Here is a 26,559-nt window from a genome sequence, read left to right as displayed (position 1 = left end):
ATCCTTGAACAGAGCCTGTTGTGCAGAATTTGTAACCCATGTGTCATTGCAGTGCCTGTGGCAGTGAAAATTCACTGTATTTCTTGTGATTCATGAAAAACATGCAGGTTTTTAGCATCCATCAGTATGGAATCCATTCCTGCATCATGTAGGCTACAATCTCATTCTTCTCAAAAGCTCATGTCTGTTTCAAAGTACCCCTGGCCATTGGGGTGCAGGAAGGGCTGAGGGACTTACAGCCAGTTATGCAGAATGTGACAGATGACAGTAATGAGCCAGGACCTTCCTTTTAGGTCAATGATGTCCTGAGATTGCAGATGAAACATTGTTGTGCCTTTTCAATTTTGACATTCCAGCAATGGAGGATTCAAACTGAAATGTGAGGGGTAAAGTCAAACACAATAAATGTTTGTTGAGAAATGTGCCACTGCAGCAATTTCTGACCCAAAAGAGTTTCCTTCTCAAGAGATCAGTGTAATATTTGGTGATATTTCAAACCATGCTTTGTAATGAACTCTGTAATGAACTATCCAGTTCCAGAAGTAGCAAGAAAAATGCGTATGGATTGACTTCCAAATGACTGTTTAGTCTGGGGGAGAGAAGGATATCGGTGGTAGTGGACGACATGATGCCCTTAGAAAATATCTCACCATGTTTCTATTAGAGCACATAGTGTGAGACTAAGCACTGAGTTATACATTTAAAAATATTCTTCAATGACAAAATGATGGAATCAACCACTAAGCAAAACAGACCAAAGTTATGTTTTGATTCCTAGCTTATACAGTCAGCTGATCTTGACCACAGACTAAATTAAGGCACTCCTTACCCCGAACTGCTGAGGCAAATATCATCCAGGGTTTCAGTACCTTTTTTTGCTATGTGTTGTGTCCTACTCAAAAGTTTATTGCATGATTAGCTTCGGCCCAATAAGTCCACACCGATCCTCTGAAGAGTAACCCACCCAAATCGATTTCTCTCTGATTAATGCACCTAATACAATGAACCATTTAGCATGGCTAATTCACCTGACCTGCACATCTTTGGACTGAGGGAGGAAACTGGAGCACCCGGAGGAAATCCATACAAACACAGGGAAAATGTGCAAACTCCACATAGACAGTCGCCCGAGGCTGGAATCGAACCCGTGTCCCTGGCAATGTGAGGCAGCAGGGCTAACCACTGAGCCACCGTGCAGCCCCCTGAGCCACCATACTGCCATGTAAATATTAAAAAAGAACCCAATCAGCTAGTCTGTGACTCAAGTCATAGCAATAAAGTCCGTGAACAGTCAGTCACTAAATTCTCTAATGGTGAATGAACACTTGTGCTAGATATTCTAAAGTATTCATCAGCTTTGAAGCCAAGTCACACTGATTCGATGCTCACCAAAAATGGTGAAAGTAAAGGAACATAAGATTGATGACAACAAAAAATTGAGTCCGAGTTTGCATTCACTTGTCTTGTAGAATAGGTTATTCCAATCCAACCAAGTCAAATTGAAATAGTTTTCTTTCTCACAATTGCTCCACCTTCTAGACACGCTGAAGCAACTTGTAATAATATGCAGCAAAGGACTTTGAATGCTAGGAATTTGAAATAAAAATAGAAATTGCTGGAGAAACTCAGCAGGTCTGGCAGCGTCTGTGGCGAAAAAGTAGAGTTAACGTTTTAGGTCCAGTGACCCTTCATCAGAACTGATGGTAGCTAAGAAAAGATTGGTGCATCTGCTGAAGACAGGGGTTGGGGTGGGGGAAGTTAAAGGAGTAAGTGGTAAGTGGAGACAGAGCCCAAATGGAGAAACGGACAGTTAGGCAGACAAAGGGAGTGGTAATGATGAGCCAGAAGGAAAGAAGAGCTGCTAATGGGAACCATAAGAATGTGAAAATGTGTTGGCTGTGCTGAAAGAGCAGCCCATGTCATTTTAGGGTGTGGGTGGGTAAAGGACATGGGAGAATGTGCTCAGGCCCTAAAGTTATTGAACTCAATATTGAGTCCTGAAGGCTGTAGGTCCCCAATCAAATTTGAGACACTGTTCTTCTAAGCTTGTCACTAGAAGCCTGAGACAGAAATGTTGGCCAGGGAACATGGTGATGTGTTGAAGTAGCAGGCAACTGGAAGCTCAGGGTCATTTTTGTGGATTTATAATAATGTTTAATTACAGTTTCTAGCCCTATTGTGGATATAAGGTAACATCACTGAATACTTTGCTTATTGGTACTGTGACATTTTCAGTATTCCTGGGTTAAAGACTGCTTATTCTAGACAATTGGTTTACAGTATATGTCCATTATTTTAATATGTTCTTATCTAATTTTGAACAGTTGCTTGCCAAGTTATTTTGCAGAATTGCTATTTTGTGTAATCAATATTTTAATCTATGCATCTATTGTATCAATATATCTGTAATTTAATCAAGTTATATTCTCTCTCTTGTGTGATGTCTCAGTTCATGCAATTGGTGTCATATTGTGAGAATTTCTCACACTATGGATCAGGCCTTTTGTTTCTACAGGCCATGTATAATTTGCAACTCCACATTGTTGAATATGTTTCCTAGTCTAGTGAGATACCAGAATATGCATAGATTTGACTTTGGAATACATTCTGAACTGATGCCCTGCCCTCAGTTTGCATCAGTGGGACAGCAATGACCAATTCCTACAAACCTCCATTCCCCCATTAAGACAGAAATATTTATCCAATTAAATTCAAAGATGGTAAGCAATTCCCTCAGCCTCTTTGTCAGACTCCATTTGTGCCCATCTCCAACAGTTTTATTTTCTCTCCAGTATTGCGTGTGAATAGGTTTTGGGTAGTCAGGAGATGAGTTACTTGCTGCAGGATTCCTAGCTGATGATCTGCTTTTATAGCCGCTGTGCTATATGGCTGGTTCACTTCAGTTTCTGGTTAATGGTTCCCTCCAGGATGCTGTTATTTGGGATTTATTGATTGCAATGATGTTGAACATCAAAGAGGGATGGTTAGATTCTCTCTTGTTCGTCATAGTCATTGACTGGCACTTATGTGATATGAATGTTGCTTGCCACTTACGATGTCATGGTGCCTTTGGGCAGAGACTGCTCCAATATCTGAACAGTGATGAATGCTCCTGAGCATTGAGCAATCACCAGCAAGCATCCCCACATCTGACTTTAAGAGGAGAGAAGGTCATTGATGAAGCAGCTGAGGGTTGGGCCTAGCACATTTTGCTGAGGAACCCCTGCAGAGAAGTCCTGAGACTGAGATAATTGACCTCTAGCACCCACAACTAATTTTCTTTGTTGTGGGTATGATTACAGCCATCAGAGAATTTTCCCCCGATTCTCATTTGACTCCAGTTCTGATTGGAATCCTTAATGTTATACAGAGTCAAATGTTGCCTTGTTGCCAAAGGCAGTTACCTCCACATCCCCTGTGGAGTTCAGCTCTTTCCTTCATGTTTTGGCTATCATTGTAATGAGGCCAGGAGTTGAGTGAACCTGGATTTTTCCATTGTGTTGTTTCTTTCACTACCTGCTGTAGACCCAGTCCAACAGCTATGTTGTTTAGGACTTGGCTAGCTTCATCAACCATGGTACTACTGAGCCATTCTTACTGATGGGCATTGGTGTGTACAGAATATATTCTGTGCCCTCGCCATTTCTAGATAACTTATTTGATTTCTAATCAAGTATTGGTAGAAATGGCCACCAAATAGTTCTTGTGGAGACAAAGTCTCATCCTCACATTTAGAATGATTTGCAGGAAATCTTCCTCCTGACTGCGTACCACTGCGTTATCACCTCTGGTGGGTTTATCCTGCTGGTAGATCAGAACATATCCAGTGATAGTGATTGTGATAGTGGTGTTCAGGGACATAGTCTATAAATGTATGATTCTGTGAGTATGACTATGTCAGGCTATTTCTCAAACAATCTGCAAGGCAGCTCTCTCAATTTTAGCACAAGGTCCTAGATGTTAGTGAGGAGGAGTCTGCTGTCTTAACAGAGCTGGATTTGTCATTGTTGTCTGGTGCCTGGGTTGATGCCATACAGTTCATGTGCAGCCATTCCTTTCTTTTGATCATAGTGATTTACTGCAACCAACTAGCTTTTTAGGCATTTCTGAGAGCATTTAAGAGTCAATCACAATGCCGAGGTTCTGATGTCACACTTTGCCCAACCTGAGAAGGACATTAGTGAACTAGATGCATTTTTACAACAATCAACATTGTTTCATGGTCACTATTTGGCTAGTTCTTCATTCCAAATTTAATAAATGAATTCAAATATGACGATTTGCTATGGTGTGATTTTAACCCCTGTTAACTGTGCATTAGCCTGAGTCTCTGGATTACTAGGAGAAAGTGAGGACTGCAGATGCTTGAGATCAGAGCTGAAAATGTGTTGCTGGGTCAGGCTGCATCCAAGGAGCAGGAGAATCGACGTTTCGGGTATGAGCCCTTCTTCGGCCCTCCTGAAGAAGGGCTCATGCCCGAAACATCAATTCTCTGGATTACTAACCTCGTGATATTACCACTGCATTACAACCCTCCCCATTTTGGCTGTAGAGGGGTACTCCTGTACCCGTGAGGGTTACGTTCCAAGACCTACCGCAGAAGCCTGAAACTGCGGATAGGAGCGAACCCATTCATTTAAATGGGAAATTTACCTTCCCGGCAGCCCCCTGGTCTCTGGTTCCAGAAGGTTCCCTATAATACGTTATAGGGCCACGGGTAAACTACAGGTAACTGAAACTGCTGAAAACAATTCCGTGGATACAGGGTTCACCCTGTAATTAAGATTTGTGTCATTAAAAAATTCTCTTGCACTGAATGGATAAATATTAACATTTACAGATATGTTTAATAGAGGATAAGTACAGCAACACGATGTACTTTATGCCAAACTCTCCAAATAATACAGTTAGTGAGAAACTTCTAGAGCAGAGCAAATTGGGCAGCAGCTTCCCAGTTTCTACATTAAACTTGGTGAAAAGGCACATGTTAAGAGACTTGTTACGTTCATTAGATAGATGTCAATGTGTCTTAAAATCAGTCACAGTGCAAGCAGTCATAACCTGGGATGGTGGCTGAGTGGTTAGCACTGCTGCTAGTTCGATTCCACCCTCAGGTGACTCTCTCTGTGGACTTTGCACATTCTCCCCATGTCTGTATGGGTTTCCTCCAGGTGCTCTGGTTTCCTCCCACAGTCTAAAGATGTGTAGCTTCAGTGGATTGGTCATGCTAAATTGCCCATAGTGACCAGGGATGTTGTAGGTTAGGTGGATTCGCCATGGGGAATGCAGGGTTACAGGGGTAGGGTAGGGAGTGGGTCTGGGTGGGATGTTCTTTGGAGGGTCGGTGAGGTCTTGATGGGCCAAATGGGCCTACCACAGAGTAGGGATTCTATGATTCTATTGCAGTAATAAATTGCGAAGCTTGTATTCAAGTCTTCGAGAGGTTGACCAGCAGACGATACTCAAAAATAAAGATCTTTCATAATTATGAACATGATAGGCTTCAGTCATTTTTGACTGATGGGATTGGCAGTTATGATAATGACATGAGCATTGGCAGCAGGTCAAGAGCTATAAAAAGACGTAAATGTAGAACAGTTTTCCAACTACTTTTTGTTTTGATAAAGAATTGAATGCAGTTATGACTCATCATTACTTGATGTCAGGCAAGACGTCTGATAATACATAAGTAATTGTGCCCTTAAAGAAAGATAAAATTGGATATCACCACTAGACAGTTTCTGATGACACCCAACTTTGCCTGCCACATCAATGCTGTGTATGTACAAGAGGAAGAAAAATACAAGCATTGTTTTTCTCAGTGGCTCCAGGATATTAAAGACAAGTGAAGCTAATATTAGAGTTGTTCTGGCTTTTTAAAGACAATCTCGCCACAAAACCACACAGTATGTACTGATATTAAGTGCACATTGCCATTGTCACTAGTGCCCTTGTCTACAAATTCCTCCACAGCTCCTTTCCCAACCCAACATACAAATCTCTCCCTGCCTTGTGTCCCTTCCCAAGTGCTTAGTTCCACTGATTGGCAACTTTCACATTTTTCTATCTTGTAGTCCTTTCTGTCTTGGAACTTACTTGGTAAACTATTGAAGTTCCGGCCTAAATCTTCCAATCTTTCCACTTCTTCTGTGCTTTCAACAACCTGCTCCAAACTTTCCTTTGACTAAGTCTCCAAATCGCATCCTTTTGTCTCCTTATCCCAAATGGGACGAACTATTTGAGAAGACCTTTTACAAGTTGTAGAAACAGCTTGGACCTGATGGATTGTGGCAAATGCTGTCCCCTGAGTGGGTGAATACTTGAAGAGGGGGGTGAAGGGCATAAAAGTGAAACTGGATATTTTATGTAGTTTTTAATTGTGCTCTGTTAGTTTTATAACCCTCTTGGATCACTTCCTCATGACTAACCTTATGAGTGCTGGCCAGGTAATCTGTATGATGTATGTCACCCAGAACACAGCAAGCTCCTTTCTAACATCCAAGTTAAGGTCCAGTTGGCTTCTTCCATGCTAAGGAGGGCTAGCCTTCATTTAAATGGTCCACCATCCCATAGTTCTTCTAAGGCAAAAGAAAACCATGTAATCTGATAGTGCAGGTGTAAGGGTTCCCTTATGAAATTGAGTGCATTTGTGGTTTCTGATTGACTAGTTTGCATTAAGTAAAAGGAATTATTTTTTATGAAATAATGGTTTTTAGTTGAAGCAAATGTTCTATGGATATATCAATATATCGTGTCAGATGTCTAAATAATGTCACTACAGTCAGAATGTGAGGATTTTCTTTCATCTGCAACAAATAGATGACACCCAGTTTCCTCCGGATTTCTATTATTTAATCATAGAATCACTATAATGTGGAAGCAGACCATTCGGCCCATCAAGTCCACACTGACCCTCTAACGACCCATCCCTGTAACTCTGCATTTCCCATGCCTCGTTCTCCGAGCCCTGCACATCTTTGGACTGTGGAAGGAAACCAGAGCACCTGGGGGAAACCCACACCAACATGTGGAGAATGTGAAACTCCATACAGACAGTCACCCGAGGGTGGAATCAAACCTGGCTCCTGGCATTGTGAAGCAGCAGTGCTAATCAATGAGTTACTGTGCTGTCCTAATGGTGATATGCATCTTGTCTTATGATCTTTGTACACTCCAGTCACATGACTCAAGCACTTGGAACAGGTCCATATCCACTCATAACTTTTTTAACCCAATGCTGTACTGTTGGTTCATCTTGGGGTTCCTGAATTACTCTGTCATATCATCACCAAATGTTCTAATTGACATCAGCATCAAAATTTTAATGAGATCTAACTAACTTCTTACATAAAAGCAGGGATCAAATTCTTTAATGAAAAATACTGTTCTGTTAGATTATGGCTGATTTTTATTTCAACTACATTTATCTATCTCTTCACCAGATGCTTTGATATGGTTAGCTAATAAATATCCATTGAACTCAGTTTAATTTCCACAGCATTTATGACATTTTGATCAAGAGATCTATATTTCCATTACTCTTTGTGTGACAATTGCTTCATGATTTAACTTCTAAACATCTCTAATTTAATTCCAGTTAATTTTAAACATCTCAAATTTTTCATCCTTTTATAATCAGAGAAATTTAAATAATGTTTGTGCAACCAGTCTTCGTAATTTAATCTTGATATCATTCTAGTGGACCTGCATTGTACCAACTTTGAGACTAACAGATCTTTCTAAGTTTTAATTCTGCAAAGTGGAGCATAGTTCTCTGAACTGTCTTTGTTCCCCAGTTCTGATGTTGAGATTGAGCTACGAGGAAAGTTTGGATACGTGAGGGTTGTCTTCCTTGGAGCAGCAAAACTTGTGAGGGGACCTGATAGAGATGTATATGATTACTAGGGCATAGACAGGGTCGACTGGAAATCACTTTTTCCATTGGTAGAGGAGTAAATAACAGTAGGCATAGATTTAAGATAAGTAGAAGACTAAGAAGATGGCTGAGGAGAATTTATTTTCTTTCAGAGGGTCGCGGAAATCTAGACTTCACTGTCTGAAGGGATGTGTTGCTGGAAAAGCGCAGCAGGTCAGGCAGCAGCCAGGGAACAGGAGAATCGACGTTTCGGGCATAAGCCCTTCTTCAGGAAGGGCTTATGCCCGAAATGTCGATTCTCCTGTTCCCTGGATGCTGCCTGACCTGCTGCGCTTTTCCAGCAACACATTTTCAGCTCTGATCTCCAGCATCTGCAGACCTCACTTTTTCTCCTGTCTGAAGGGATGGTCAAGTGAGAAGTTTGTAAACCATTTCAGCTGCATTCAGATATTCACTTGTACTACCATAGCTACAAAATAGGATTAGTCTAACTAGATTTTGTTGATTGGCTTGGACACAATGGGCCAAATTCTATGCTGTAAACATCTATGAGTCTATGACTTTTCACATTTTAAATGAATTATTGCTGTTATCGTATTGGATAGTCTAGCCTCTGAATGATTACTAAGAGTTGGGAATGTTCAAACCATAGCGGATTTATTGTGTACTACTGAGCTACTTATTGCACTACATGACAGTGCTGGTGATGATCTTCCTTCATTTCTCAGTCATGTGTCCTCCTACCTCATCATTATGGGAAGAGACTTCTGCACAGTTTTACACATTACCTCTTAAAAACCCTAATGTTAAATGGAGTGCCATCCCATTTGTAACTTGCCCGACAATTACTGCTCCTACCGTTTCTCTGGATTGCTTTCATGATGGTACCATGGCTTTAAAGGTGTATTTTGTCCTGATTTTTAAAAAATATATTTTTGTTGAAAAATATATTCTTAAATAATACAACAAATACAAAACAATATAATTCAAAACAATACAAAGAAAGAATACCAAAAAAGATTTTAGAAACCCAAACCGCCCTCATATATAAATATATAAATATAAAAAATATATTAAAAAAGAAACTCAACTAAAGACTTATCAAAATAAATAATAACTAACAACAAATTAATAAATGATAATAATACAGCTTAGCAAACAAGAATGAACTCTCAAATATCGAGAGCATTACTTTTCACATTTTCACCCTGCAATTCCCCTCTCTGGATATTGGACTTGTAAAGCACAGTTGTTAAAGCGATATAAAAGTCCTTATTAGTGTGGCAAATAAATCTATGTCCAAGTAGTCCAAAATGGGCTGCCACGTCTTATAGAAATACCATAAGGTGTACCATACTTGTAAGAAAATCCAAGGGGACATGCTCCATAACAAACTTACGCCAGGCCGACAGGCATGGGGGATTTTCCGACACCCAACGTAACAAGGTATTCTTTCTTACGCAGAAAGTGACGATTTAGAAACGTTTTTTCTTATGCGCATCTGCAGGGAACACACTGGGCAGGCCAAGAAGAAGGGAAATCAGGTACTTCTCCACCCTTACACTGAAAATCCCCTCCATTGCACCCACCACAGTGCTCCAGTATGTTTGAAGCCTACCACTGAAACCAGAGACAATGGGTAAGAGTGCCCATATAAACCTTGCACTTGGGACAAATTGAAGATACCCCTGGTTTAAATTTTGACTAATGATCTGGAGCCAAGTGGACTCTGTAGAGAATCTTCAATTGTAAAGCTTGGGACCTATTGAAAATGATACCTTCCTTGTGTTTTTCCAAATATCTTCCCATGCCTCTGAGGAGACCTCAACGCCTAGCTCTCTCTCCCACACCCTGCAGAGTCGATTGAACTCATCTGGGGTGGCACCTCCCAGCTGATGATATAAAGTGCTGACAGAAAGTGTACTCTTCACACTGAGCACCCTCCTCTCTATTTCGGATTTGTAGGGATCAGTCAAAAGTGTAATCTTTTTTTGAATAAAATCCCTAACTTGATAAAAACGAAAGAGGTCCCTGTTAGATAGCCCTTATTTCCATGCTAACTGATCAAAAGACATCATTGTATCTCCCTCAAATAAATTGCCCATGCAAGATACACCCCTAGCTGCCCAACACTTGAATCCTGAATCTATCATCCCTGGTTGAAAACCCAGCATACCCACTACAGGTGTAAGAAAAGATGTTTTACCAATATTGGCTTCCCTCTGCCAAATTGTCCTCCATGATTTAACAGTATTGATAACTATTGGGTTATGGCAATATTCTTTAACTGTCCTCATTTTGTCCAAAAACAGCAAACAGGAAGGGGACACTTTGCCTGAGAGGTTTCCATACCTAACCATATTGAAAGAGTGTCCCCATAAGCCCAAACACCCACATAAGATAAAAATGAGCTTAGTTGATAGTTTTAATTGTAATTTAAGTAACTTAATAAGGGGGCGTTTATGATGCCAAATAAAGGAGCTGAACCAGCTGTTCAGTCTCCTGAACGTTTGCTTATTGAAAATCAGGGGGAGCGTCTGTATAAGGTACAACAAACGGGGGAGAATATTCATCTTAAGAACATCTATTCGACCTAACCATGTGCCCTCCCATCTTTGAAGGTCTTGTTTGATTTTGTCGAATAATTGAACAAAATTAGTTTTAAACAACCGATCAAAACTGGAGTGATGAATAGGCCCAAACACATAAACCCCCCCTCTGTGACCACTTAAATAGGAATTGAGATTTGCCTTCAAGACCTAGCACCTTCATAAGACCACACATAGGCATAGCCTCTGATTTTGCAAAATTAATCTTATACCCGGAAAAGGCACCAAACGAGCTGATGCATTGTATCAGGTGAGGCGCTGCTGGATTTGACAAAAACAATGAGGACATTGTCTGTGTACAACAAAATCTTATGTAATTTTGACTCCACTCCTGGAGCTGATTTCTTGGGATCCCTACAAATGGCCTCCACCATTGGTTTGATCACCAAAGTAAAAAGCAGTAGTGAAAGGGGACAGCCCTGTCGGCTGCCCCTAAAAATGCTAAAACTGCTGGATCGTACCCCATTGGTGGTGACCATAGCAAGACGGTCACCGTAGAGAACCTTATAACAGTTCTTATAAAAGCTTCACCTAAGCCAAACCGCTCTGCAGTATAAAAAAGGTCCGGCAACTCAACCCGCTCAAATGCCTTATCTGCATCTAGAGAAATCACCAATCCCTGTATTGACTGTTGTTGACACGCTTGAATTACATTAAGCAGCCTCCTAACATTATTGGAGGATCTGCGGTCCTTTATGAAGCCTGTCTGGTCCTCTTTAACAATAGAAGGTAACATAGCTTCCAGCCATAACGCAAGAGTTTCAGAGAGGTTTTTGAAGTCAACATTTAAGAGTGAAATGGACCTGTACGAAGCACAGTCCTCCGGGACCTTCCCCTTTTAAAGAATAAATTAAATTTTAGCCTCTCTGAGATGGCAGGAGACAATCATGGTTGTATGAGTCATTGAACATGTTGAGCATCGGGCCTGACAATGTGCTTAAAAATTCCTTATAAAATTCGCCAGGAAGGACCATGCGCCTTTCAACTCTGAAGCTGCTTCACAGTTTCCTGCACCTCTTGCTCTGATAAGGGGGCATTGAGAAAAGACTCTTGTTCGGGGGTCCCACCCGGGAGCTCCAAATCCTTGAAAAGGGACTTCATCTTGGCCCGCCCCTCCTTACAACCCTCAGATTGCTATAATTCAGAGTAAAATCTCTGGAATGCCACATTCATCTTTTTGTAATCACATGTTAGGTTCCCAGACCCTTCCCTAATTGACGTAATGGCTTGAGGGGCACTCCTTTTCCTGGCAAAATACACTAGGTACACTTGCCTGGTTTGTCACCGTGCTCATATAATCTTTGTTTTGTGAAAGTAAGTTCCTTTTTTGCTGTATGTGTGAGCACGGAATTCAATGCAGGCCACAGCTCTGTAATCCTCAGTAGCTTGACCGACGAGGGTCTGTCAGAGTAAACCGTCTTGGCTGCCTTCAACCGTGCTTCGAGAAGACGTTGCCGCTTCCTACGGGCACAGTAGGAAATAACTAACCCCTGACATAGGCTTTGGCAGTTTCCCAAAGGATGGACAGGTTACTAACCAAGCCTGAATTAATGTCTAGGAACGCCCTAAATTCCTTTGAGAAGTACTGCACAAAGTTATTATCCGTAAGGATAAAGGGATCCATTCGCCACTGTCTCGGGCCCACTATATCGTCCTTAATCTGAGCCAACAGGTACACTGGAGCATGATTGCAGATGGTAATATTACCAATCGTACAAGATGCCACCAAGTCCAGGATTGCCATGGGGGTCAGAAAAAAATCAATCCTGGTGTAACATCTGTGTGGATTCGAAGAAAACATAAAATCCCTGCCTGTGGGGTGGAGACGCCTCCAGACGTGAACTAACCCGAACACCACACACAGATCCACTAATTGTTTAGTTTGTACAGAGGGTATCGGGGGGCCTTTGGGCAACCTGTCTACTGTGGGGTCCACAAGACAGTTAAAATCTCCCCCTATAATGATATCCTGGGACTCGAGACTGATCAGTTTAGAGAACACGTTTACCAGAAATATGAGGGGATGGACGGGAGAGCAGTAAATATTTAAAACACCATATTCTTCCCCGTTTATCAGGGCTTTGAGGATTACAAGTCTCCCACGTGCATCTAGTAACTTAAATGGAAGATTCCTCCTAACCAATATAGCCACTCACTACTTCTGGAACTAAAAGATGAATAGTAAATCTGATCAAAGCCATTCTGCTGTAATTTCAATTGCTCCCTACCATCCAAGTGTCTCCTGTAATAAATCAATATCCACCTTTTCCTCTCTAAGACTCAAGAAGTATGTTTTTCCTCCTAATTAGTGAGTAACTCTACCTTGATGTTCCAGGTACACCATTTAATCAAGTCATTAGCCATAACCTTCTGTCGTAACATTTAGATTCCAGAGAGGAGGAACTCAAATTTCAAATCGCTGAGCTTTAGTGTTGCAAGATCCATCGCACATAAAAACTACATAAACTAAAACCACTACAGTTAACAAACCTACAAAGCTATCAAAGACTATATACAACAACAATCAAAGAACAAACCAACATATAAAGTGCCAATGGCCCTGAACAGGGGAACTCACCCCCTGCCCAAAGGGAGCATCTAGACATCCCAAAGCCCAACTTCCCATCACACTGCCAGTATTTCAGCCAGTGCATTTAAATACCTAAACTGGGCATAAACTACCTGTAAGTAGGCATCTAGCCATCCCAGCCATTTTCTCTCCTCCTGAGTAGAGCAGCACTACAAACTCAAGCAGAAAAGAAAGAAATTACACCATGAAATAACAATGCGAACAAAGAAATTTTGAAATAGAAATTTAAGTATCACACCCATCCTTTGGTATAACTTAACACAGGAATTGAAAGTACACGTCCCAACCACTTCCAATTGGGACCAGATTATTAACAATTAAAAAAAAGACAAGAAAGCCCGGACCGGACTTCCTCTTTTCTTTTGAAGAAAAATAGAGACATACCCAAAGAACACTACTATTTGTACATGCTAAATTGTTCAGATTAAGTTAATTTGCCCACAAAGTCTCTTGCCTTCTCCGACGTGTCAAATAGATGTATAGGTCCATTTAAGGTGATCTGAAGCCCCGCCAGATACCTCAGAGAGTACTGGATCCCAAGCTCCCTAGTCTTTTCTTAATGCCGTCGTAGAATTTTCTTTTCTGGATCACCACCGCTGAGAAGTCCTGGAAGAACATGATCTTAGAGCCCTCGTAAACAAGGGCCTTTGGATCCTTCCCTTGGATTCTGGAAGGTTCCACAATTCTCTCCTTATCTCTATAGTGATGAAACCGCATCAAGACAGGACCCAGTAAGCCCTCTCAATCTTCAAGCTTCACATACCAGCCTCAAAGTTAAGGAATTTTGGCAACCAGTCCTCAATAAATTTCACCAGTCCCTCTCCTTGCTTATCCTCCAGCAGACCAACGATCTGAATATTTTTTCTCCACCCCCTGTTCTCGAGATCGACAACCTGGTCAAGCAAATAACGGGCCTGCATTTCCAGGGCCTCGATCCTATCTTTGGAGGAATTAGTATCACTGTGACCCTGCGTTCTACCTCATCTTTTCCAGGTTTCCCAGCTGCTGTTCATGCTTCTGCCGCATGATATAGATCGTGGCCAGCATCTCCTCTATCTGCTAGCCCAACATCTCGTGAGATTTCACGAGCTCCCTTACCAGGACCTGGTAGGAAATAGAGTCCGAGGATCTGCAGGCTGGGCCACGGGCCTGGCCTCTGACATACCTGCTCTCTTTTTTGGCATCCCTGGACAGCAACAACTGAGATAAGTTGCTCTCTGGCAGTTAAGTGTGACTCCATGACTTTTCCAGAGTCCCAGGATATCGCAGTGGTCCTGGTAGGGCAGGTTAAAACTTCATCCCACTTGCACTGTGGTGCGGACCTCTGCAACGTTATCTTCCTAGGTCACCGCCATCTTGGATCCCCTGTCCTGATTTTTTTATTGAAGGAAGTTTGAGACAGAGCTACAGAGCAGTCTGCTCAAAGCCAATAAAGTAAATAATGTATGAAGTCTTGTGTATTTTATTAAAGTTGAAACAATAGAAGCAGCCTGAATGGGTGGAGTCAAGCTCCCACAGAACCAGGATTTTTACTTTTAACTTTCTGCTGTTAAAGCTGGTTGTGGAAGCTCTTATTCCTCTCTCTGTTGCAGCTAAAAGCTGGGGTTCTCTTCCTGCTGCTGGAATTGCATGTGAGACAATCTGTTTTACTGAATTTGCCTTTGCCACAGATGTGTTTATGGGATGTTACTATATTGGAACAGTTAATTAGAAGTAATTAATAGCTATGTTATTTTGTTAAGCATTTAAGTAGAGTCACAATTAAGGCAATTCTTTATTTTTTATCTTGTCTGTATTTTAACTGTAGTGTAAAAATAGTGTGTTTTGCTTAAAATTAAGTAGTTTGACAAATCAAATTGCATCTGGAATGCAACACCTTATACTCAACCTATTCTCTAAGATTTCTTATTTTAAAGGTATCTTCTCAATATATTTTGTGGGGGTTAGGTCTGGTCAACAACACTTTCATTGGGTGGTTGTGACTAAGTAAGATGCTTTGAGAAAACATCGACATGTATCACTTTTAATCATCATTATCATCGTAGGAACATTGGACAAGAAGAAAGTAATGTTGCTGTTTTTAAATTGTAAAAGGCCCATGCCAACAAATGAAACAATGTGTACAAGATTTTGCAGGAGCTGGTTGTTCTCTCAACAATAACCACAACTAGGATCTATATAGGGACTTTAAGATAATAAAACACCTCAAATTATTTGACAAGGTAGTTAGCTGCAGAAATAACAGTACCTGGATCTAATGATGTACTTGTGAAATGAGCTAGTATTATTGGGCAGTAGGATATAGGATAAGATAAAGATTTTATTCTCTGCTGCCTAGCAGTAATGTGACACACATGGCAGGCTTTGATTAAACAACTATAATGGGAGTGAGTTACAGACAATTTGAAGCCAAGGCGGTTGCTTCCATCAACCAGTGGAAACATCCAGTGAAAGAAAACTAAAGCAATGTGCTGGCCAGTGGAACAGCCCAGGCAACATCTTGGTGAATCTCCTCTGCATCTTATCTAACGCTATCACATTCTTTCTATGCTGTAGTGACTAGAACAGCACACAGTACTCCAGCTGTGGCCTAATTAGCATCTCATGCAATTCCAGCATAATCCCCCTGCTCTTGTATTCAGTGTCTCAGCTAACAAAACCAAGTACACCATAAGCCTTTATACGCACTTTATCTGCCTGGCCCACTACCTTCAGGGAACTGTGGACATGTACGCCAAACTCTTTCTGCTCCTCAATATTTTCCTTGGTCCTACAATTCACAATGTGATCCATTGCCTTGTTGGCCCTCTCCAGGTTCATTACCTCACTTTTTTTCAGATTGAAATCTATTTGCCATGGCTCTGCCCACCTGACAGGTCCTTTGATATTGTCCTGCAGTTTAAGACTAACTCCTCAGTAAGTAGCAACATACTAAAACAAAAGCTACTCACAAATCCAGAGCCCTTCCTTTTTAACTACTTACTATCTGAGCCCCAAGTCGATAAAAAATAACATGTTGTCCCAATAAGACACTTATTAAACGTTACATTAACTTAATCACAAGACCACACAGTCTCTGTCATCTTTGGTGTTTCACTCTTCCAACTACTGATCTCCCTGGGTCGTCTTCTTTCATTTTACTGCGAATATGTTTTACATGAAAAGGTACCTTTGGTAGAGAATGTTTCCTAATTTCTTTCAGAGCAAGATGTTTGATGGGTAGTTAGCTCTCTGGCTGTACAGCAGTTGCTTGCTGTTCGATGGCAGTTGCAGTCTGTCTAATTTTCAAAATGCTCGGGTTTATATACCCCCTATGACACATTAAATTCTTACAATTTGATTGGTTTCCAGTTGTCAAAACAATAAAATTTAAATTTCATTGGCTTCTGGTATCCTGGACATAATTTAAACTAATTGTTTAAATTTGAATTGTTGTTAAAACAACAACCAAAACTCAGGTATCCATTTAACAGCCAAGTGTTACATTTGGAACAGTCTGACCCTTAGCTGGCAGCTGTGGCTGTACTTTAAATTCAGAAAAGCATTTTCTAACTTAAAGTGACCAAATATGCTTTCGACTTTGAAACACTAGCCTAGCTTATCATTTTAAATCTAACTGAACTGTGGCCACTATCTCCAAAATGCGACCTGATTGCTAGTCCTTCACCCTGCCTGGGCTGTTTTCTGAATATTAGGTCCCGAACTGCCCTGACATTTGGTAGGTTCTCTACTGGTTAAATGATGGTTAAAGAAGTTCTTCTGGATGCAATTTGGTTCCTCTCTACCTTGCACATAAAACTATCCCAGATAATATTTAGATAATTAAAATTCCCTATCACAGCATCACTATTACAACATTTCTCTGCGATTTGATTACATATTTGATCCAGTATCTCTCCCTGAATATTTGGAAGCCTATAGTACACACCCAACACCTTGTTTGCCATTTTGTGTTTCTACTAATATGTCCTCATTGAATTGAATTGAATTGAATTTATTGTCATGTGAACCGAAGCACAGTGAAAAGCTTTATCTTGAGAGCAATACAGGCAGGTCACATAGTTAAGTAGCATTGATAAGTAAATAATATGTAAACAGCAGCAAAAACAAAAACACAGGTACAGGCGAACGTTAAGATTTTGTGAGTCCATTCAGTATTCTAACAACAGTAGTGTGGAAACCATTTCAAATATGGCTGGTGCGTGTTCAGGCTTCAGTACCTTCTCCCTGATGGTTGAGGTTGTAGAAAAACATTGCCAGGTTGGGATGGATCTTTGAAAATGCTGGTGGCCTTTCCTTGACAACGAGCCTGGTAGATGGATTCTGTAGATGGGAGGTTGGCCTTTGTGATTGTCCGGGCCGAGTTCACCAGTCTCTGTAACCATCTCCGATCTTGAATGGTACAGTTGCCATACCAGGTAGTGATACATCCAGACAGAATACTCTCGATGGCGCACCTATACAGGTTGGCAAAGGTATTCACCGTCATGCCAAATTTCCTCAGCTGCCTCTTCCAAGATAACACCCCTCTTCACTGTAATTATTTCCTTAATCAATATTGTAACCATGCCCTGTTGTATTCTGTCTGAATACCCTATATCAAAGAATGTTGAGCTGCCAATCCTGCCCATCTTTCAGACAGGTTTCAATCATAGCTATGATATCATGTTCCAACATGACTATCTGTGCCTTCAAGTTCATTAATTTTAAGGAATATTCTGTGAGATCTGAAACTGCTGAACATAATGAGAATCAGTTGAAACTGCTTCATAAACAAGTGGAGTCAGTGAGAGTTGGAAAATAGATTGTAAAAATTGCACCACATTAGCATTGTGGAATGTAGTGAAAACCCTGACTGACAGATCACAGGCTTCAAGTCAGAGAACCAAGCCAAAACTATAGCACTGGTGACCATATCTTAAAAAGGATAAAAATTCAATTTTAACAGCACACTGAGCAGACGCTGCAGTCCAGATCAGAGGGTTGTGTTATTACATGTGGCGACTGTATGGCAGCACAAAAAAAGAAACGGTAAAGCAGTTTCAACCATATTCAGGTGTACACTGTGTGCACTGAGGTGCACCTCTGCCCTACACCTTTTACACTTCTGCCTGATAAAACCTGGCTATCAATGCCCTCTTTGCCCTCTCCGTGCTTCATGATCCCTTATTCCAAAACTCGGATTTCCCTTCTCAGGGCATCCATGATGAGAGTTCTGCCTGCAGACCTCCCATCACCCAAAACTGAGCTTTGGCACTGTCGGGAGGGTTGGAAACGCTGGCCAGTTAGATTAGCTAGGAATTCCTGAGTGATGGCCACACTCCCCACAATTAGGCAATGTAGCCCACTGGTAGCATGTTTCTTCCTGGTCTATCAGCTCACCATTGACTTGCCTTTCATTTGGACAGGCAGTCCAACCTCCAATCCTTAATTTGCTGCCCACTATCCAATCATGACACTGTAAGCAGTCTCAGAAAACTCTCTAAAATGCCCAGTTTTGAGTTTGTTTTCATCCTTCCATGTAAACAAACCCTCAGGTCATGTAATTGTAGGAATCCCATGGCTCTTATAAACTTTCATGTAATTTATCCAAACTTCAAATGTCCCTTCCAGTATTAGAAGTTTTCCTGTGCTGTTCAGCCTTTCTCTGACTCCCATCCACATAAATAGGGTCTGGTACTGAATGAAAAACATGAATCCCAAAAATATCTATTTGATTCTTCATGCACATTGTTGGTAGCAATGGTAAACTATTAAAGCACTGTTGAATAAGTCTGAAGATTTTCTTCCTGCACTGTGAAATTGCAGTTCTTTACCATTGCACCATTAGAACATCGATGGGCAGGAAGCTCTAAGTGGTGTTTCCGATCCCATCCAGAAAAAAAATACATCAATGGCTGCTGTCCAGTATTTTCAGAGTAATGTTCAACAAGATACATTTGCACTGTTTTGTTTGAATGCCATTGCAAAGAGAAACAACATTTTTATACAGTATGGGAAAAGCATGCTGATTGGTTGGCAAGTGGACATTGATAGAGGTGCTGGAGGATGCACCAGTTAAATGACAATTGACAATTAACTTTTAACCCTGTTTAAATTTAAATCAGGCAGGTTAACTCTGGTCAACATACTGTCCTGCTGAAAGAATTAGAAAATGTCTTTGATTAGTTGAAATAGGCACTGTATGCATATGTGTTCAATCTCTCTGCAAAGAACAAAGTCATTTGTCTTGATATATCTAGTTATACTGCTATATCAAAACTTCATAGAGCACTATGTATTCCATGGAGTACTAATCCTTTAACTTAGAGTAGGATTGTTTCTTTTTTTTTGATAAGATTTTTAAATCATCATGGATGTATGCATCACTAACTGGACAAACATTTATTTCCCATCCTTTATTTCCCTTGAAAAGGTGTTGGTAAGCTACCTTCTTGAACTGCTGTAGTCCAGTTGGTGTAGGTAGACCCATGGTGGTGTTAGGAAGGAATTCCAGGATTTTGTCACAGCAACAGCACAGGAACAGTGATATCATTCCAGATCAGGATGGTAGTTGGCTTGGAGAGCAATTTGCAAGTGGTGGTATTTAAATAGAAGTATTTAATTTCCAAGATCCCAATAATTGGTAAGATACTTGCCACCTTTTTTTTCCTTCAAATATACAATGTAATTTATGCTGTGCAATTTGTAGAACAGTAAAAGGATTATCAGTTAGGGAACATACTTCTTTCAAAAGTCTTATTTAGGAGAAGATGCAGGAAACTTTGTTCCACAAGTCTTTCGATGTCGATACTTCCTATAAAAAGCCTTGCTCAGTAACAAAACAATTTATTGCTATTTTCTCACAATGTTGTTGCTTATCAGCCTGAAAAGAAAACTAACTGGTCAAAATAACATCAAGTTTTCTGTGGAAGTTGATGTCAATTCCATTGCATGGCAACGTGATGATTCATTGCACTCACTTATCAACCATCAAACACATCGGGACTTAACACATTGTCATGATGCAAGACTGTACAAAGGGACCTGATGTTAGCCAATGATGATGTACAAATGACATTTGCAAATGTTCTTTTTTATATTGCCGAGGATCATATTTTATCTTCTTGGCAGATAATGCTGGAGCATTACTGAATCTACAAATTGAGCAATATTTAAAACCTGAAGAAGAATCAATGAAAAGAAAAAAAGGTATTGATTTTGGTATGACAGATGAGAGAGACACAGATGCTGCAGAGTGTGAAGGAAATGTCTTTTAGGATCAAGTAAAATAGCATGTGTTGGTCTATTCTACAACTCTACTGTCCAATAAATCAACAAAAAGATAAAGAGCCAACATTCTTCACCAGAGAAAATACAATGGGCTGCTAGTTCACATCTTGGCTTTGCATTTCAGAACCAGATCTGACTAGTACTTTCCGTCATCATTCAAATGCTGCTGTCAAATTTTAGAGTGAACATTATTTGAAATTTTTCAGCCTAAATCTTCTTATACTGTTTTATGTAGAGTCACTTTATTTAAATAATATATTTATTCACAGAATGTGCTACTGGCTAGACTAGGATTTATTGCCCGTTCCCAATTGCCCTTGAAGGTGGTGGTGATGCCATCTTCTTTGAACTCCTACAGTCCATGAGGACAATATACTCACAGTATGTTTTGAAAGCAGTTTCAGGATTTTGATCCAACAAAAATTAAGGAACATTGATGGAATTCTGAATCAGGGTGGTGTATGTCTTATAGGAAATTTGTGCTTGTGTTTCTGGTCATCTGCTTCTATATTTTTCTTCCAAGTGGTAGAGGTTAAGGGTGTTGTCAAAGCAGCCTTGGAGACTTGCCGCACCGCTTCATGTAGATGGTACATACTGCTGCCACTGTATGTCAGTGCTGAAGGGATGGAATGTTGGAGGTGATAAATGGGGTGCCAACCATGGAGGCTTCATTGTCCCAGATCCCAGAGTGTTGTTAAAGTTACACTCATTCAGGCAAGTGGAAGGTGTTCCATAATAATCCTGTCTCAGGCCTTATAGACTGGTTTTGAGGAGTCAGAAGGTGGAATCATACATCATCTCAGTAATTAAAAATCTAGAAGGTCAGTGAATTCATACTTCCCAGCCTTTAGCCTATTCTTGCAGTGATAATATTTATATGGCTGGTTCAGTTCAGTTAATGGTCAATGGTAAACTGGAGCTGTTGATTTTGGAGCATTCAGTGATGATAAAATGCCATTGAATGTCAAAGAGTGATGACGATATTTTTAATGAACTAATTGTTGAAAAGACTTAGATAGAACATAAAAACTGTCTTAACCAGTTGAGTTAAATGATGTACTTCTCCTGTATAGTCTATAAAATTCTACCTGCTTCAGTTTGGACAGTCAGAGTTCCTTAGTATTTTATATTCATTTCTCTTTCAAGATATTATTTTCTCCTTCCTTGTTGTTAACCTGTGCCATGTGATTTAAGAGACACAATGAGTTTCTCAGATTCAGAGAAACCTGTGGGTGGCATGGTGGCACAGTGGTTAGCACTGCTGCCTCACAGTGCCAGAGACCTGGGTTCAATTCCCGCCTCAGGCGACTGACTGTGTGGAGTTTGTACATTCTCCCTGTGTCTGCGTGGATTTCCTCCGGGTGCTCCGGTTTCCTCCCACAGTCCAAAGATGTGCAGGTCAGGTGAATTGGCCATGCTAAATTGCCCGTAGTGTTAGGTAAGAGGTAGATGTGTAGAGGTATGGGTGGGTTGCGCTTCGGCGGGGCAGTGTGGACTTGTTGGGCCGAAGGGCCTGTTTCCAAACTGTAAGTAATCTAAAAACCTCACAACTATACTATCGCACATGAATTTGTTGTTTCCCAGTTCTACAGAGAAAGGATGAAAATAAGAGTAGATCCTGCCTTTTGTCAGCCAGCAATATTGGAGTGATATCTTTGTCGATGAGGAATCTGCCAAGGGAGAAGCAAGTTATTATGTTAATAACTACTAGAAAAGATCTCTAGATGCAAAATATTTGAGATGCGTTTTGTTTGATCACTATTCTGTGTAATGTGGCCAAAACAATGAATGCAAATGCATAAAGAGAAGAGAGACTTGGCATTGTAGGATCACTGAATCCCCAGGAAATGAGCATGTGTTTTGTCTAAGCAATGTGAGTGCAGATTAAGTTAATTGTACCTTGTAGTTAATGATTCACCTATTAGTCATTTAGTTTATAACCTGTATACTTTGAGAGCAGTCAGTGGTAATTAAATCACTCAGTTTGCTGGCAAATAAATATTTGAACTTTTTATAGTTGCTTAATGGTTATTTCCAATTATTATGATTTTTAAAATGAAATCATACATTATCTGAGTAATTAAAAATTTTACAAATAACTAATACTAAAATTCAACATTACCTCACTGTTGGGATGATATGAAAAAGTAGTGCATACAAAAGAAGGTCTTATGATGCAGGAGTAACATCCCTGTCTGTACGCCAAAACCTCTGGGTTCAGGTTCCATATGAGAACCTGATGGCCAAGGCTGGCATATTCATAATAAGGTCAAATAGATTTAACATCAACTTGGAAACCTTTCTGATACATTACAGTGGCAATTGATAAGACTGGGAGAGATTTCTGGTCATTCATGTGATAGGAAGAAATTGGAGTCTTTATCACTACTATCCATTCCTTCAGGCTACAACATGCATAGAAGCATAGAAAATAGTAGCAGGGGTAGGCTATTCAGCCCTTCAAGCCTGTCCCACTATGATCATGGTTGATTATCCAATGTCGTACCTAGTTCCCATTTTCTCCCCATATCCTTTGATCCCTTTAGCACCAAAAAACAATATCTAGCTGGGGAGGCAATGGCCGAGTGGTATTTTTGCTAAACAATTAATATAGAGACCCAGGTAATGTTCTGGGGACCCAAGTTTGAATCCCATTGTTGCAGATGGTGGAATTCAAATTCAATAAATATTTAGGATTAACGTCTAATAATGACCATGAAACCACTGCTAATTGTCAGTAAAACCCATCTGGTTCACTAGTGTCCTTTAGGGAAAGGAAATTGCTATCCTTATCTGATCTGGGATGCGTGTGACTCCGGATCCACAGCATTGTGGTTGATTCTTAAATTGGGAGCCCAATTAGGGATAGGCAATAAGTGTTGGCTTAGTCAGTAATGTCCACAAATGAACAAAAAAAAGGCATCCTTCTTGAATACATTCAATATTTTAGTCTTAACCTCATTCTGTGTCAGAGAATTCCACAGATTAACCACTCTATGGCTAAGAAATTTCTCCTTATCTCAGTCCTCACTGGCCTATCCCATATCCTTAAACTGTGATCCTGGTTCTTGACTTCCTGGTTATTGGGAACATCCTTCCTGTACTTACTCTGTCTAGTCTTTTTAGAATTTTATAGGTTACTATGAAATCCCCCTTTATTCTTCTAAACTCCAGTGAATGCTGTCCTAACCGATCCAGTCTTTCTTTATGTATCAGTCCTACCAACCCAGAAACCACTCTGGTAAACCTTCAATGCATTCCCTTTGGAGCAAGAACATCTGACCTCAGATAAGAAGACCAAAACGACACACAATACTCCAGGTATGGTCTTACCAAGGCCCTATACAATTGCAGCAAGACATCGTTTCTCTAAAATTGGAATCCTCACACTCTGAAGGCCATGAGATAATTTGCCATCTTCTCCGCACATGGAATCTGCATGTGTGTTTTCAGCGATTGACATAAAGGACACCCAGGTCTTATTGCACTTCCCAATTTCCCAATCTGTGACCATTCAGATAATAATCTGCCTTTTGCAATCAAAGTGGATAACCTCACATTTGTTACACTTCATCTGCCATGCCTTTGCCCACTCACTAGACTTGTCCAAATCGCACAAGCATTTCTGCACCCTACCCTCAGTACTTACCCACTTTTGTGTCTTAGTAACTTGGAGATATTCCATTTACTTACCTTGTCTAAGTCATTAATACAGCCATTCATCCATTTCCACAAGGGTTCCATTCCTGAGAACCCCCACAAATGATAAAATTTGCAAGTGCAGAGCTCATTTAAAAGTGCATTAAAAAGCCTGAATATGTGAGTTTTGCCTCGAGATGTTGAAGTTTATTGTTACTTGTTTTATGGTACAGATAGGCGAATTTGTGATTTTACAGAAACAGAGGATTGCGAATAGCTGGAGTCCAAGCACTGGGCCCTACGATAGCCTGTTAGTCACTGGCTGCCATGTCTTATTCTAAGACTTATTTATTCCAGCTGTTTGTTTTCTGTCTGTCAATCCGGTTCTCTGTCCATGTCAGTACATAACACCAAATCCCATACACTTCATTTGCAACTATGAGCCATTGAAGGGGGGCAGATTATTTGGATGGTTGGCGTAAGGAAAGTTCAATGCCTGCCGAGGATTCAGATTCTGCCTCCTTACTGTGGTGGAGATCAGAGTGCTGTGGGTTAGACCTGATTTGGTCAGAGAACTCAAGAAGGAGAAAATATGCGGACAAGAATTGTACTAGTGTTGTCTTATTTACATTGACCAAGTTGACTCTGAGCTGAGAAACTAACTACATTCCTTCTTAACTTCAGAAATGAGGGTTTTGCAGGGAAAGTCTATTGTTAGACACATTGTTTATTAAAGAGAGTTTTTAATTGGTGGCTATTATTTGATAAATTTCAATGTTTAGCATTTTTAATTGGAACAGGAGGACAACCCTACACATTGACGCGAATATCTAGTTTCTAAGAGGGCACGAGATGCACAGATAACGTGTTCATAACTACTTTATTAAATTATTCTGTATACAGCAATGTTTGTATTTCATTCAAGAAGTGTGACATCTTGTGGTGTAGTTATATTGATTAAAATGAGGTATTCAAATTTCTCTTCCAATTTTAATAGCCATAACAAGACCATAAAACCATGCTCAATAGAAATCTATTTTATTTTGGTCATGAGAAAATTCCATCCAGACATCTTTTGATGTTTAAATATCTGCTATTTATTTCTTAGATTATTTTAAAACTGAAAATAATTATCGTAGAGTGATAACTAATTTAGCAGGTCAGAGGGTCTATTCTACTTGGGATTTTAGGCCACTGCTAACAAAGGGCATTTAAGACAGTACTAGAAACTGCCAGAAATTAGGTTTCTGCACTTGTTTCAGACCTGGACGCACAAATTGTTTCGCTGCTAATTGGTATTTGTAGTGTATAAGCACTAACAGACTCAAGCTTTCTTAACCAGAGACCGATGGATGCGATTTAGAATTGACTCAATTAAGTGGAAAGTGTTTTGCATTTTCTAGAGCTGGAGGATACAGCAGCGCTCCTCTGGTTGTACAGAGCAACTGTGAGCTGTTCACCCTCACCACCCAGAGACACCACATCCTCCTCTCTCCCCACCACCATACACACAACTTTATAGCAGCTTCCACTAACTTCCTTGACCTTATAAGGCTAAAAGATGCAGATTATGAGAGGTGAGCTATGTCAAGGCATTTATTGGCATCCATAACTTGCTTGACTTATTCTAATGAAACTATAGACAACTTAGACTTAAGAGCAGAAGTTATCTCTGCTGGTGAGCCATTGCAACACACCATGAGAGTAGCAATTTGTTTGCAGCACCAAATTGATTAGACTCAAAAGAGTCTCCAACCAGTAGACCATGATATTACATCCTATTCCGTAAGAGATAATCACATAGTCTACCAGCTGTTGTTCTTCAAAGTGACAATTAATAATGTTTTGCTGCAAGGATGGAGATTTTCCAATATGCCTAAATAAGATGTTTATTGAGTAACCTATGTTTCTTTATCGTCATGATACATTTGTATATAAAGCCGAGTTTTGTATGTCTGCTCCAGCCTGATAAAATTTAAACCCTTCTACATTAAATCATTTTAGCACAACTGGTCACAATATAGTTCACCAGCATTAATTAATCATATGACTTCAAGGCTGTAGAAATGTTTAAAAAACTCAATTTGGTTGAGAGGCTGGTCAGTTTCTTGACACAATGAACAGGGCAAAAAAAAAACCTGGTTTGATATTTGTCAGATTTTTTTAATCTCAAGAAATGTCCAAATCATCATTGCCACCTTTCATGTTGTGCCTTTATCCGTCACATGGTTATCAGAGATGAATAATCAGCAGTGACCATGGATCAGCAGCAACTGCGCTATGTTAGTCATACTGTTTGTGCAGAGCAACCTCAGCATTCAAAAGAAATGAACAATGATGAGGATGAAACACTCCCATAAGCTGTTGTATCTAAAAACAAGGACACCAAATTCTTGTCTCACTCAGTCGGTGTTAGCAATTTTTTTAAAAAAATCAGGTTGGTCATATGTTTACAATTTCATGTCTGGAAGCGAATAGAAGCATAACGTACATTTGATTACTATCAGTCAATGAGACTGCTCAAAAGGCACATGTACTTTTTTATTCTATAAAACTTATTATTTCTGCATTAC

At 40.2% G+C, this 26,559-nt stretch overlaps 1 protein-coding gene across 4 annotated transcripts in view; it reads left to right on the top strand.

Moving 5' to 3' along the window:
• sytl5 (synaptotagmin-like 5) overlaps positions 1-26,559 on the top strand; it is a 189,243-nt gene that overhangs the window by 97,838 nt on the left and 64,846 nt on the right. The window lies entirely within an intron of this gene.

This window comes from Chiloscyllium plagiosum, unplaced genomic scaffold (genome assembly GCF_037043375.1).
Source record: "Chiloscyllium plagiosum isolate Xiang-an unplaced genomic scaffold, Cpla_swu_hap1 HiC_scaffold_12, whole genome shotgun sequence".
Lineage (NCBI taxonomy): Eukaryota > Metazoa > Chordata > Chondrichthyes > Orectolobiformes > Hemiscylliidae > Chiloscyllium > Chiloscyllium plagiosum.
The sequence above is the reverse complement of the archived record's forward strand: the minus strand, read 5'-3'. Positions and strand labels throughout refer to the sequence as shown.